Here is a 16,326-nt window from a genome sequence, read left to right on the forward strand (position 1 = left end):
ACGGGACGATGGCGCAACGTTATGTCCGAAGAGAAAAAAAAATACCTGTGTTTGTCAGAGGCAGTATATTACTATTTTTAATTCATTCATACCGCAGTACTTTATTAGTACCAGTGCACCGTACAACCCTAGTCTAAGAGAAAACTAGTGGTATTTTCAAATATTTATTTACAAAGGAGAAAGGTTTTACGCTGCTACAGAAGGGAAGAAGAAAGAGCGAGAGAGAGAGAGAGAGCGAGTGCGAGAACTCTTTCAGAATTTCATAACTTTTGGGGAATGAGAGGGGAAGGAGGAAACATCCTGTCTCCTGGGAGGGGTAAAGACAAGAATATGGGTGAATGCCAACTATATGATTGTGAACAGGAATGTTTTGGTGAAGAAAGGCATGATTTAACAGCTGCTTTGCTCAAAAAGGTTCATTATGTATCCTTATTCATATAATTTTCAATGTTCTTTTAATCAGACAATATTGTCGGTATATTAGATGGATTTTTTTTTTTTTTACCTGACACGTTTCGACTGTCATCTGCAGTCTTCTTCAGAAGCGTCACCTGCCCACTGTGACTTCTTGCCTATCAGCTGTTCTTATAGTCGTGGCCATCTAATATACAGAAAATATTGTCTGTTTACAAGAAAATTTGAAAAGTTTGTGAGTTAACAACATCAATCATAAAATAAACCCATTTGGAGACTAACCTTTTGGTCAAAACACAAATACAACATCAATTAGTGACAATCCAATGTCACAGCTCTCTTTGTCCTTGGAGAAAGTGGGGTTTGGAGACATCCCCAATGGGCTCAAAACATGTGTAGGCTATGAAAGTGTCTTAGACCTGCTCAGTGGCCTTGTGGTTAGAGTGTCCGCCCTGAGACTGGAAGGTCGTGAGTTCAAACCCATTAACCCTGGGGCGGTATAGCTCGGTTGGTAGAGTGGCCGTGCCAGCAACTTGAGGGTTCCAGGTTCGATCCCCGCTTCCACCATCCTTGTCACTGCCGTTGTGTCCTTGGGCAAGACACTTTACCCACCTGCTCCCAGTGCCACCCACACCGGTTTAAATGTAACTTAGATATTGGGTTTCACTATGTAAAAGTGCTTTGAGTCACTAGAGAAAAGCGCTATATAAATATAATTCACTTCACTTCACTGCTTGGCACTCAGCATCAAGGGTTGGAATTGGGGGTTAAATCACCAAAATAATTTCCGAGCGCGGCCACCGCTGCTGCTCACTGCTCCCCTCAACTACCAGGGGGTGAATATGGGCATAGGTCAAATGCAGAGGGTAATTTCACCACACAGAGTGTGTGTGTGACTATAGTTGGGACTTTAACTTTTAACTTTATCTCTGACAAAACCCGAACTCTGAACTCGAAGTTGAGTTATTACATCATCAACATGCATTATCACGATACGACCATAGTATTAAAAGCTCTATCGTCGATCAAATTGATATCGTTTACATCGTCACTATACCTTCTGAACAAAACTTCCTATATAAAACCGGTCTTCCATTTTCACTTCCTTTAAATGTGTCCTACATACTGTTGTTATCTGATCAGTCGTTCATGCACGGCTGAACGCAAAAATCATAAACTGCACTTCCTGTTCATCAGCAGTGAACTTTGAGTGCAACATTTCTTCCACATCCTGAACGCTGGGGAACAAGCAATCAGCCTTTTGCATAAATCACGTGTTTGTTGACAGTATTGTCTATTATCGCTCACGTCTAATCCCCTTCTATCTCACTGTCCGCTGGTTCCCCTCTTAGCTGGCCTCACTTGATCCACCATCTTCTCAAGTGTGTGTGTGTGTGTGTGTGTGTGTGTGTGTGTGTGTGTGTGTGTGTGTGTGTGTGTGTGTGTGTGTGTTCTTGTATTGCTACCCTTCTTGAGACATCAACTGTCACGACGTGGACTATGGCGCAGTTTCCTGCGTGAGTTGCTTTCCCGGAATGCAAACGAACTTGACTGGACATCGGATGAAGGTAGATACATGTTTAATTATTTACTCAAAAAAGAGCAAACAAAAGGCGCGCACAAGGCGGAGACAAAAACTTGACTAAGAAAACAAAAACTAGCACTTGGGCAGAAACTATGAACATGAAACAAAAACACTTACTGTGGCATGGCATGAAGCATGAACTATGGTATCATCGGGTAGCAAAGGATAACAGCGGTAACAGAGTTATCAGAGTTAGTGTCGCCAGGCTGACTTCCTGGCAACTATCGGCTTAAATAGTCGTGAACATGATTAGCAACAGGTGTGTGAGTGCAAAAGTGAAACAGGTGGAACTAATGGGTTGCTATGGTGACCAAACAGGAACTAAAAAGAGTCCAAAAACCTAGCAGGACATAACTTAAACAAAACATGATCAAAGACATGACAGAGTCCCCCCCCCCCTTAAGGACAGATACTAGATGTCCAAAACAAAAAACAAGGCAGGATCGGGAGTCATGGCAGGGCGGGAGGGGGACATGGCGGTGGGTCGCCAGACCAAGTGTCCCCGAATCCACCGGGGCAGAGTCAGGTGGTGGCGACGCGTAGAACACCGTTGCACCTGACAAGGTAGGCGACCTGAGAACGGCCACATCCGTGGCCGACGAGGAGGTCGGCACACTTGGCGTGGCGGACGCCCAGGGAACAGCCACATCCGTGGCCGACAAGGAGGTGGGCGCACTTGGCGTGGCGGACAACCCGGGAATGGCCACATCCGTGGCCGACTAGGAGGCGGGCGCGTTGTCGTCGTCGTGGCAGGCGTGGAAGCTGCACACGTCGTCGTCGTGGCAGGCGTGGAAGCAGCAGATGAAGCAGGCGCGGGTGCAGCAGACGAAGCAGGCGCGAGTGCAGTAGACGAAGCAGGCGGCGAAGCTTGGCGTGGTGGGTCTTGGCTTGGGTATTGGCTTGGGTGGTCTTGGCTTGGGTCTTGGCTTGGTTGGTCTTGGCGTGGGTCCTGGCTTGAGTCCTGGCTGCGTGGAGCTGCTACGGGCGGCGTGGAGCTGCTATGGGTGGCGCCTGGCGGCATGGAGCTTCTACGGGCGGCGCTTGGCGGCGTGGAGCAGCTACAGGCGGCACTTGGCGGCGTGGAGCAGCAAAGGATAACAGCGGTAACAGAGTTATCAGAGTTAGTGTCGCCAGGCTGACTTCCTGGCAACTATCGGCTTAAATAGTCGTAAACATGATTAGCAACAGGTGCGTGAGTGCAAACGTGAAACAGGAGGAACTAATGGGTTGCTATGGTGACCAAACAGGAACTTAAAAGAGTCCAAAAACCAAACAGGACATAACTTAAACAAAACATAATCACAGACATGACATCAACAAGGAAAAGTACCTTTCGTATGAGGACCGGTGAACAAGTTAGGACATAAATCATGGACCCAATATGGAAAACAATTGCATCTAATAGAGAATGTCTCATTTGCATCCCTGGTGGTGACATCTATCAAAATTAGGGTGGTCCCAAAAAGGAGGGATTTTTCAAATTGACCGTGTGTCGGTTTTAAAGATGCTCCCCCTCTGGCTAACATATGTAATAACAAGTGTGTGTAAGAAATTAAAATGCGCCCCCTTTGGCCAAAATTAATTAAAACAAATAAAATAAATATGTATATAGAGACATACTGTAATAACTTGAAGTAAATAATAAAGATTAAAAACCAATTACAAACAAAACAAAAATGAACTAAAAGCTGTTTTTTTCCTCACAGTGTATTGACTTTTTAAATTATTTTTTTTCATATTTCTCATATTCTTTCTGTTTCTGTAATATTGCAATATTTTCTCGTACAATTATTACTTTTTATGTAAAATGATTACCTTTAGTGCAAAATGGTGACATTTATCATATAAAATGTTATCACTTTTATCACAATTTTGCCAATTTTTTTGTTCTTGTAAAATAGTGACATTTTTTGAGTAAAATTATGACTTTTGTCATAATTTTGCCAAGTAAAATTCCAATTATTATAAAATTGCCAAAATGTTAGTTTTCTTATAAAATTCTGACTTTTGTCGAGTAAAATTACGACTCTTTTCATAAAATTGCCAACATTTTAAGCGTTTCTTGTAAAAGTGCGACTGTTTAGTAAAATTCCAACTTTTATCGTAATATTACACAAATGTTCAGTTTTTCTTGTAAAATTTTGACTTGCGTTGAGTAAAATTACGACTTATTATAATACTGCCAAAATTCTAAGTTTTTCTTGTGAAATTGTGACCTTTTTCTTGGGAAATTCCAACTCATTTTTCACAACAAGCTTTTTTATATTTACAGAGTTTGTATATATTATTAATGTTGTAAATACAAATCTTTTATATATCTAGAAAGGGTGGTTCTAAAGAGGTAGGCATTTTTCGGAGGTCTCAAGAAGGTAACATGTACACGTGTGTATTTATATTTGTATTTCTACCCTTCTTGAGACATCAACAAGGAAAAGTACCTTCCATATGAGGACCGGTGAACAAGTTAGGACATAAATCATGGTCCCAATACGGAAAACCATTGCATCTAATAGAGAATGTCTCATTTGCACCCCTGGTGGTGAAATCTTTCAAAACTAGGGTGGTCCCAAAAAGAAGGGATTTTTCATTGTGTGTGGGTTTTAAAATTGCCCCCCTCTGGTCAACATATAAAATAACAAAGTGTGTGTAAAAATTTTGAAGTGCTCCCCCTCTGGCCAACATATGTAATAACAAGTGTGTGTAAGAAATTGAAATGCACCCCCCTTGGCCAAAATTAATTAAAATAAATACATAAATATGTAAATAGAGCTATACTGTAATAACTTGAAGTAAATAATAAAGATTAAAAAACAATTACAAACCAAAAATTATGTTTTTGTCTCACAATTGTCGACTTTTTTCTTATAAAATTGGGAACAATTTCTCAGAATCTTTCAGTTTCTGTAAAATTACAATATTTTCTCGTAAAATTATTACTTTTTTTATGTAAAATTATTACTTTTCAATGCAAAATGGTAACATTTATCATATAAAATGTTATCACTTTTATCACAATATTGTAAATTTTTTTGTTGTTCTTGTAAAATAGTGACATTTTTTGAGAAAAATTACGACTTTTGTCATAATTTTGCCAAGTAAAATTCCAATTATTATTACAATATTGCCAAAATGCTAGTTTTCTTATAAAATTGTGACTTTTGTCGTGTAAAATTACGACTCTTTTCATAAAATTGCCAACATTTTAAGCTTTTCTTGTAAAATTGTGACTGAGTAAAATTCCAATTTTTTTAATCATAATATTGCACAAATGTTCAGTTTTTCTTGTAAAATTTTGACTTGCGTTGAGTAAAATTGCGATTTTTACTATAATACTGCCAAAATTTTAAGTTTTTCTTGTGAAATTGTGACCTTTTTCTTGTGAAATTCCAACTCATTTTACACAACAATCTTTTTTATATTTGTATAGTATGTATATATTATGAATGTTGTAAATACAAATCTTTATATATCTAGAAAGGGTGGTCCTAAAGAGGGAGGCAGTTTTCGGAGGTCTCAAGAATGGAAAGATACAAGAATGTGTGTGCGTGTGTGTTCTTGTTTTTCTACCCTTCTTGTGACATCAACAAGGAAAAGTACCTTCCATATGAGGACCAGTGAACAAGTTAGGACATAAATCATGGTCCCAATACGGAAAACCATTGCATCTAATAGAATGTCTCATTTGCACCCCTGGTGGTGAAAAGTTTCAAAATTAGGGTGGTCCAAAAAAGGTGGGATTTTTCAAATTGACTGTGTGTGGGTCTGGTCAACATATGAAATAACAAGTGTGTGTAAAAAAAATTTAAGTGCTCCCCCTCTGGCCAACATATGTAATAACACGTGTGTGTAAAAATTATTGGAATAAATCATACAGGAACAAACAGAAAACACAAAAGCGTGCCAATAGCATGGGTGGCAAAGCTAAGGTGGCTAGCGTGGGAGCTAGCATACAAAAGCAGGAATCAAAAATCCAATTGTCGTTAACTGTTGCTTGTAGCAAACTACAAAGCCAGACAGTGTGTGGCGAGCAACGTGAATAAATAGCACTCTGATTAGTGCCTGGCAGCAGGTGAGCATCCCAGACATTAATCAGAGGCAGCTGCAATCAATCAGCACCCATGGTAACTGGAAACACAAACCAAGGTAGTCAAAACTAAACGACAAAAACAAGATCCGGGCAACGGATCATAACAAAAATGTTAAAGTTTTCTTATAAAATTGTGACTTTTGTCGAGTAAAATTACGACTCTTTTCATAAAATTGCCAACATTTTAAGCTTTTCTTGTAAAATTGCGACTGTTGTTGAGTAAAATTCCAACTTTTATCATAATATTGCACAAATGTTCAGTTTTTCTTGTAAAATTTTGACTTGCGTTGAGTCAAATTGTGACTTATTGTAATACTGCCAAAATTCTAAGTTTTCTTGTGAAATTGTGACCTTTTTCTTGTGAAATTCCAACTCATTTTTCACAACAAGCTTTTTTATATTTGCATAGTATGTATATAGTCAAAACTAAACGACAAAAACAAGATCCGGGCAACGGATCATAACAAAAATTTTAAAGTTTTCTTATAAAATTGTGACTTTTGTCGAGTAAAATTACAACTCTTTTCATAAAATTGCCAACATTTTAAGCTTTTCTTGTAAAATTGCGACTGTTGAGTAAAATTCCACCTTTTATCATAATATTGCACAAATGTTCAGTTTTTCTTGTAAAATTTTGACTTGCGTTGAGTCAAATTGTGACTTATTGTAATACTGCCAAAATTCTAAGTTTTCTTGTGAAATTGTGACCTTTTTCTTGTGAAATTCCAACTCATTTTTCACAACAAGCTTTTTTATATTTGCATAGTATGTATATAGTCAAAACTAAACGACAAAAACAAGATCCGGGCAACGGATCATAACAAAAATGTTAAAGTTTTCTTGTAAAATTGTGACTTTTGTCGAGTAAAATTACGACTCTTTTCATAAAATTGCCAACATTTTAAGCTTTTCTTCTAAAATTGCGACTGTTGTTGAGTAAAATTCCAACTTTTATCATAATATTGCACAAATGTTCAGTTTTTCTTGTAAAATTTTGACTTGCATTGAGTCAAATTGTGACTTATTATAATACTGCCAAAATTCTAAGTTTTCTTGTGAAATTGTGACCTTTTTCTTGTGAAATTCCAACTCATTTTTCACAACAGGCTTTTTTTATATTTGCATAGTATGTATATAGTCAAAACTAAACGACAAAAACAAGATCCGGGCAACGGATCATAACAAAAATGTTAAAGTTTTCTTATAAAATTGTGACTTTTGTCGAGTAAAATTACGACTCTTTTCATAAAATTGCCAACATTTTAAGCTTTTCTTGTAAAATTGCGACTGTTGTTGAGTAAAATTCCAACTTTTATCATAATATTGCACAAATGTTCAGTTTTTCTTGTAAAATTTTGACTTGCGTTGAGTCAAATTGTGACTTATTGTAATACTGCCAAAATTCTAAGTTTTCTTGTGAAATTGTGACCTTTTTCTTGTGAAATTCCAACTCATTTTTCACAACAAGCTTTTTTATATTTGCATAGTATGTATATAGTCAAAACTAAACGACAAAAACAAGATCCGGGCAACGGATCATAACAAAAATTTTAAAGTTTTCTTATAAAATTGTGACTTTTGTCGAGTAAAATTACAACTCTTTTCATAAAATTGCCAACATTTTAAGCTTTTCTTGTAAAATTGCGACTGTTGAGTAAAATTCCACCTTTTATCATAATATTGCACAAATGTTCAGTTTTTCTTGTAAAATTTTGACTTGCGTTGAGTCAAATTGTGACTTATTGTAATACTGCCAAAATTCTAAGTTTTCTTGTGAAATTGTGACCTTTTTCTTGTGAAATTCCAACTCATTTTTCACAACAAGCTTTTTTATATTTGCATAGTATGTATATAGTCAAAACTAAACGACAAAAACAAGATCCGGGCAACGGATCATAACAAAAATGTTAAAGTTTTCTTGTAAAATTGTGACTTTTGTCGAGTAAAATTACGACTCTTTTCATAAAATTGCCAACATTTTAAGCTTTTCTTCTAAAATTGCGACTGTTGTTGAGTAAAATTCCAACTTTTATCATAATATTGCACAAATGTTCAGTTTTTCTTGTAAAATTTTGACTTGCATTGAGTCAAATTGTGACTTATTATAATACTGCCAAAATTCTAAGTTTTCTTGTGAAATTGTGACCTTTTTCTTGTGAAATTCCAACTCATTTTTCACAACAGGCTTTTTTTATATTTGCATAGTATGTATATAGTCAAAACTAAACGACAAAAACAAGATCCGGGCAACGGATCATAACAAAAATGTTTAAGTTTTCTTATAAAATTGTGACTTTTGTCGAGTAAAATTACGACTCTTTTCATAAAATTGCCAACATTTTAAGCTTTTCTTGTAAAATTGCGACTGTTGTTGAGTAAAATTCCAACTTTTATCATAATATTGCACAAATGTTCAGTTTTTCTTGTAAAATTTTGACTTGCGTTGAGTCAAATTGTGACTTATTGTAATACTGCCAAAATTCTAAGTTTTCTTGTGAAATTGTGACCTTTTTCTTGTGAAATTCCAACTCATTTTTCACAACAAGCTTTTTTATATTTGCATAGTATGTATATAGTCAAAACTAAACGACAAAAACAAGATCCGGGCAACGGATCATAACAAAAATGTTAAAGTTTTCTTATAAAATTGTGACTTTTGTCGAGTAAAATTACGACTCTTTTCATAAAATTGCCAACATTTTAAGCTTTTCTTGTAAAATTGCGACTGTTGTTGAGTAAAATTCCAACTTTTATCATAATATTGCACAAATGTTCAGTTTTTCTTGTAAAATTTTGACTTGCATTGAGTCAAATTGTGACTTATTATAATACTGCCAAAATTCTAAGTTTTCTTGTGAAATTGTGACCTTTTTCTTGTGAAATTCCAACTCATTTTTCACAACAAGCTTTTTTATATTTGCATAGTATGTATATAGTCAAAACTAAACGACAAAAACAAGATCCGGGCAACGGATCATAACAAAAATGTTAAAGTTTTCTTATAAAATTGTGACTTTTGTCGAGTAAAATTACGACTCTTTTCATAAAATTGCCAACATTTTAAGCTTTTCTTGTAAAATTGCGACTGTTGTTGAGTAAAATTCCAACTTTTATCATAATATTGCACAAATGTTCAGTTTTTCTTGTAAAATTTTGACTTGCGTTGAGTCAAATTGTGACTTATTGTAATACTGCCAAAATTCTAAGTTTTCTTGTGAAATTGTGACCTTTTTCTTGTGAAATTCAAACTCATTTTTCACAACACGCTTTTTTATATTTGCATAGTATGTATATAGTCAAAACTAAACGACAAAAAGAAGATCCGGGCAACGGATCATAACAAAAATGTTAAAGTTTTCTTATAAAATTGTGACTTTTGTCGAGTAAAATTACGACTCTTTTCATAAAATTGCCAACATTTTAAGCTTTTCTTGTAAAATTGCGACTGTTGTTGAGTAAAATTCCAACTTTTATCATAATATTGCACAAATGTTCAGTTTTTCTTGTAAAATTTTGACTTGCGTTGTGTCAAATTGTGACTTATTGTAATACTGCCAAAATTCTAAGTTTTCTTGTGAAATTGTGACCTTTTTCTTGTGAAATTCCAACTCATTTTTCACAACAAGCTTTTTTATATTTGCATAGTATGTATATAGTCAAAACTAAACGACAAAAACAAGATCCGGGCAACGGATCATAACAAAAATGTTAAAGTTTTCTTGTAAAATTGTGACTTTTGTCGAGTAAAATTACGACTCTTTTCATAAAATTGCCAACATTTTAAGCTTTTCTTGTAAAATCGCGACTGTTGTTGAGTAAAATTCCAACTTTTATCATAATATTGCACAAATGTTCAGTTTTTCTTGTAAAATTTTGACTTGCGTTGAGTCAAATTGTGACTTATTGTAATACTGCCAAAATTCTAAGTTTTTCTTGTGAAATTGTGACCTTTTTCCTTTACATAGTATGTATATTTTATTCATGTTGTAAATACAATACTTTATACATCTAGAAAGGGAGGCAGTTTTTGCAGGTCTCAAGAAGGTAACAAATACAAGAGTGTGTGTGTGTGCGTGTGTGTGTGATGTAACCAGCCAAGGTCGCTCACCTGACTGACGACCACCAGGCTGCCAGGGCGATAATGTAAACCTCTCTGAGAGGCGATAACGGCCCCCCGGGATAATTGTCCAGACACACAAACACACCAGGCCGGGGGAACACAGCGAGACACTTCCGTTGCCATGGGAACTTAACCCGGAGCACACACACATACACACACACACACACACACACACCCACATACAGTTAAATGAATGTGTACTTTGTCCTGATGAGGAGCTCACAGAGGGAAGCCAAGTTGAAACATGGCGAGATGATGTAAGAAGAAGGAAGAGTCTCTTGGTTTTCCAATAAACAATAACAACATTGCAAATGATCACTACAATAACCACATTATCACTAATTAAACTAGTCTGCTCACTGTTGTTGTTTTGGGGGGTGTCCAAAGTACGCCCCTCGTTCTTTGTAGGCCCACGGCACACACAGAATAGGAATAAGAACTGCCTTTAAATATGCATTATTTATTTTACAAATTCAAGAAATGTATAACATATAAAAGCAATATAGCTTGGTGGAAAAAGCTCGGACACCAGTTTTTAAATCCTGCAGCCTGCTTCAGAACAGACGAGCAAGTCGGAGGAGTCCATTAGTTTGCCATTTGCCTCCCCCTTCTGGTGAGGCATTGCTATTACAACTTTAAAGTCTAAGGCAGGGGTCCACAACCTTTTTTTTTTGCATCAGGGACCGGTTTAAATGGATGGATGGATGGATGGATGGACCGGTTTAATGTAGACATTATTTTCACGGACCGGCCTTCCACGTGTGGCAGATAAATATAGCAAATAATTGCATGAAAAATTAATATATGAAAAAACTAACCATAACATTCAATTAGTGGGAGCCCCTGGACTTTTCCCTTTGCAACAAAGCTCTCCACAGACTTGTTGTTTGCTCATTTTTGCAAGTAGTGGGCTTTTTCTTGGCTTTAGTATCTGATGGGTTATCGGTGATACATCACATTTAAGGACAAGAGTAGGATAAGAAAGCTAGAAATACTTGACATTAGTTCCAATAGATTTTTATGGATTACTATTTCCATTCTAAAAGTTATGTATTCATATTTTGTGCAATATTTCATACATAAATACACTGTTAGCTTTTTTGGTCCAATTTCCCATGCGTAAATACATCTGGTATCGCTAACTACTTATGTAATAGGACGATGTGTAATAATACCAGCACTTTAACTTACCAGGCCAAAGGAGATGTGTATTTTTTCCCTTTAGCACAATTATTATATGCAACAATTTAGCACTTCTCCATCTGCCTTATGCACTTCACCTACTATGGTCACTTTGTTCCTGATCTGCCCTGATCTTTGGTCATCAACCTGCTGCGGACTGCAGACGGAACCTTGATTGATTGATTGAGACTTTTATTAGTAGGTTGCACAGTGAAGTACATATTCCGTACAATTGACCACCAAATGGTAACACCCGAATAAGTTTTTCAACTTGTTTAAGTCGGGGTCCACTTAAATTGATTCATGATACAGATATATACTATCAGATATACTATCATCATAATACAGTCATCACATAAGATAATCACATTGAATTATTTACATTATTTACAATCAGGGGTGTGGAGGGGGGTCGGGGGGGGGGGGTGTAGGATATGGACAGCAAGTAGTGGAGAGAGAGAGAGAGAGAGAGAGAGAGAGAGAGAGAGAGAGAGAGAGAGAGAGAGAGAGAGAGAGAGAGAGAGAGAGAGAGAGAGAGAGAGAGAGAGAGAGAGAGAGAGAGAGAGAGAGAGAGATCAGAAGGCATAGGAAAAAGTATCTGCATTTGATTGTTTACATTTGATTATTAGCATTTGATTATTAGCAATCCGGGGAGGGTGTTAGTTAAGGGTTGTAGCTGCCTGGAGGTGAACTTTTATTGCGGTTTTGAAGGAGGATAGAGATGCTCTTTCTTTTATACCTGTTGGGAGCGCATTCCACATTGATGTGGCATAGAAAGAGAATGAGTTAAGACCTTTGTTAGTTCGGAATCTGGGTTTAACGTGGTTAGTGGAGCTCCCCCTAGCTTTTGGCTACGATTTGGCACCTTTACATGTGATATGTTTATTCATGAGCATTTTCCCATGTAACAAAGATGTAACAAATATAGCAAATGGCGACTTCCTATTAGGAGTTTTATAATACATCAATGAACAAACTTATGTGTGTGTCTGGTGGGACTGGCGAAAGTTAAGTAGGAGAAAATGTGGTCGGTTATAAATTATTTAATGTGACTTATTTACAAACCGGTGATTGGGTACAACTGGTCTAAGGCACTCTAAAATAGTTTTCTGATACTTTTGCATTCACACAATGTTGAGTAGAATAAATAAAGAACGGGTTGATGGGTCTATTTGAATGAGCAATAGGTCGTCTTTTCTTATCATCCATTGCTTTATATGTATATATATACATATATATATATATATATATATATATATATATATATATATATATATATATATATATATATATATATATATATATATATATATATATATATATAGGAAATATAAACAACAGGTTTTTTTTAGTTCCTGCAAAAAGTTGAAATCCATAAAGGGGAACCTGTACTTTTATTGGAATTTTGCCTATTATACACAATCCCTATATGAGACAAGAACACGTGTGTTTTTCTGGTTTTATGCATTCTAACTCGTAAATAAACGTTAGCAAAAGTCAGCTAACAATGGAGTGCTAAACTTCTATAATCCATCCAAGAAATTACAAAACAAAATAAAAACAGAATACAATTATTTGCAAATCCTTTTCAAACTATATTTAATTGAATAAGCTGCAAAGACAATATATTGAATGTTCGAACTGAGAAACTTATTTTTTTTGTGTGCAAATAATCATTAACTTAGAATTTAATGGCAGCAACACATTGCAAAAAAGTTGGCACCGGGGCATTTTTACCACTGTGTTACATGGCCTTTCCTTTTAACAACACTCAGTAAACGTTTGGGAACTGAGGAGACCAATTTTTTAAGCTTTTCAGGTGGAATTATTTCCCATTCTTGCTTGATGTACAGCTTAAGTTGTTCAACAGTCCGGCATCTCCGTTGTGGTATTTTACACTTCATATTGCGCCACACATTTTCAATGGGCGATAGATCTAGACTACAGGCAGGCCAGTCTAGTACCCGCAATCTTTTACTACGAAGCCACGCTGTTGTAACACGTGGCTTGGCATTGTCTTGCTGAAATAAGGAGGGGCGTCCATGATAACATTGCTTGGATTGCAACATATGTTGCTCCAAAACCATTTTAACTCGTATATAAACGTTAGCAAAAGTCAGCTAACAATAGAGACAATGAGAGTCGCTATATTCCGCCTATAAAACATTTTAAAAACATCCAAAACCCTCCATCATGGTTTTATTTACACGCTGTAAGTATATATGTAATGTAGTAACAGGCACATTGATAATAACACATAATATTTACATGTTTTGATTATTTTAAGCATACGGTGGGGTATTAATTTTACAGACACATCATAACGTTCCCTTTTTTCTTCAACAACAACAACACTCCTAACCATGCAGACTTAATGAGAGACAATGACGACTACTTTGGGATAAATGTGTCACATGAATTTTTCTCCCAGGATGCAGACGGAACTCCGGAGGCAAGGTGCAGGTGAGACAATGATTTATTGTCCATGAAACATGCAAAAAATAAACAAAACAAGCGTGCCTGTAGCACGGAATAGCTAACAAGAAAATCTTAGCATATGAACGGGCAAAGAAATGGCAAAGCTTAGCTCAGGACTCAAATAAGTAGACGTCATAACTGTTGCATGGAAGCAAATAAGAAAGCCAGACTGTGTGGCGAAAAACAGGAATAGGTAGCTCTCTGATTAGTGCCCTGGGAGCGGGGGAGCGTCCCAAACACCAATCAGAGGCAGGTATAACTAATTTGCACCCATGGCAACTAAAACATAACCCCAGAGGTGTTCAAAACAGGAACTGAGGGAGTCAAAAACTAAACAAACATGATCCGGGCAACGGATGCCGACTGATGGGATGATCGTATATTCCTGTTTCGATGAAGAATTCATTATAATTCTCACGATGGGTTAAAAAAAACTTTGCTGTAAACGATCATCTCTTTGTGTCTTTCTCGCCATCTTTGGGTCTAAGTTGGATGTCAAAGTTGACCAACTTCTCCGTTTATTGCCACATCCTTCTACTATCCAGGTAAGAGGCATGATTTATAATCTCGAATGAACTTTTACCAGCTCAGAGGCGATGCAGCAGCTCACAGGCTCAATATGTCATCATAGGTCCATAAGCTAGTTAGCTCTCTGGGATCATGGCGAAACTAAAAGTTGTTTGTTTCCGTTAATAACAATTTTGCTAATACTTTGTTAGTATCCAGGTCACGAGATGTAAATGGAGCATTTTTGGTGGTTTTGGGATGTTTTTTAGAGTGCTTTATGGGCGGAATAGTGTACTACCATTAGATGTGTTTATTAGCCACTTTGTATGTGCCATATTTTACGAGTTAGAATACATAAAAAAAAGAAAAACATAAGTGTTCTTGTCTAACATAGGGATTGTGAACGCAAAATTCCCTTTAAAAGTGCTGTTCCTATTTAATACTGCAAAGTTTTGAAAGTTCCCATTACTACATTTCACAATTTGATACAAAAAACAAAATACAAAAAACAACATAAATGCAAAACAAAGCCATTTGTATTAATATTTGATGGATAATCAAACTGTAATTGTTCAATTAACCCAGGCATTGTTTTGTCAGTTTTTGTTTCAGTTAGGTTTATTTATTTATTAATATATGTCATAATATTCTGTTATTTTATGTCATTAATACCGAAAGTTCACTTTGCTAATTCACATTTAAGGCCTCAGGAGAACATTAGAAAGACAAAAAGCATTGCCACTATTTTACTTACATTTCTTAAGCAAAGCGTAAAAAACAAATATCCCCTTGTTTTTTTTTAATGTGCCATCTATTAAAATGAACATTTAGCTAACGGATAACTAATACATAATAATAATACATACATAATAATCAATGTTAGCGAATCAGTTTGAAAGTCGCTTTCACCTGGAAGTAAATTGTACATAACGGTAGATATTTTTGACAAATGTATTTCTTATAAACATTGCTCCTTAAGTTAGGTGATATTTCCTCGTGCATTTTGGTCCTTTCAAAAATAAGTAATTATTGTGATGATCGGTCGCCCGGATCATATTTTGTTTTAGTCTAAAACTCCCTTAGTTCTGTTTCAGCACACCTGGGTTTGTGTTGCTTGGTTGTCATGGGTGCTGATTATTTTCACCTGCCTCTGATTAGTGTTCGGGACGCTCACCTGCTTCCAGGCACTAATCAGAGAGCTATTTATTCCTGCCTTTCGCCACACTCTGTCTGTCTGTCTTGTTTGCTTCTTGCAACATTACGTTTGTCACCCATGCTTTTGATTCCTGTGCTAAGTTTCGCCTTAGCTCCTCGTGCTTTCGGCACGCTTGCTTTGTTTCAATTGTTGGTACGTTGACTGATTTATGGACAATAAATCACTGTCTTACCTGCACCTTGCTTCCGGAGTTCCTGCTGCATCTTGGAAGAACGACCCACGCATCACCATGCGACCCGGACGTAACAATTATGTCAAAGAAAGCCTCTAAACTTGTAATTTTTTGTATTCTTAATTGTCCTGTTCCTCCTCACTCTTTTACGTTTATTTACCTGCAAGCACAAATTCTCCTCAAACTAATTCCGATGTTGTACCTAAAACAAAACTTCAGTATTAATGCTTTTGGACCTCAGTGCTGCATTTGACACTGTCGACCACTCAATACTTTTGGACAGGTTGGAAAACTGGGTGGGGATCTCAGGCACAGTTTTAAGCTGGTTCAAGTCATATCTACAAGATAGGAACTATTTTATTTCCATTGGTGACTTTGTATTAGAACCAACCAACGTAACGTGTGGAGTCCCCCAAGGTTCAATCTTGGGGCCGACTTTATTTAACATCTATATGCTCCCACTAGGACAAATCATGCAAAATAATAACATTGACCATCATTGCTATGCCGATGACACCCAAATCTATGTAGCGCTATCACCAAATGACTATCGCCCCATAGATCT

At 36.4% G+C, this 16,326-nt stretch overlaps 1 long non-coding RNA gene across 1 annotated transcript in view; it reads left to right on the forward strand.

The window, feature by feature from the left end:
• Positions 1–1,818: 1,818 nt before the first annotated feature.
• LOC133633581 (uncharacterized) overlaps positions 1,819–16,326 on the forward strand; it is a 129,065-nt gene continuing 114,557 nt past the window's right edge. The window contains exon 1 of the long non-coding RNA XR_009821790.1: positions 1,819–1,982. This is a non-coding gene — a long non-coding RNA (uncharacterized LOC133633581). The remainder of the gene's footprint in view (positions 1,983–16,326) is intronic.

The sequence above is a fragment of the Entelurus aequoreus genome, linkage group LG18, assembly GCF_033978785.1.
Source record: "Entelurus aequoreus isolate RoL-2023_Sb linkage group LG18, RoL_Eaeq_v1.1, whole genome shotgun sequence".
Taxonomy (NCBI): domain Eukaryota; kingdom Metazoa; phylum Chordata; class Actinopteri; order Syngnathiformes; family Syngnathidae; genus Entelurus; species Entelurus aequoreus.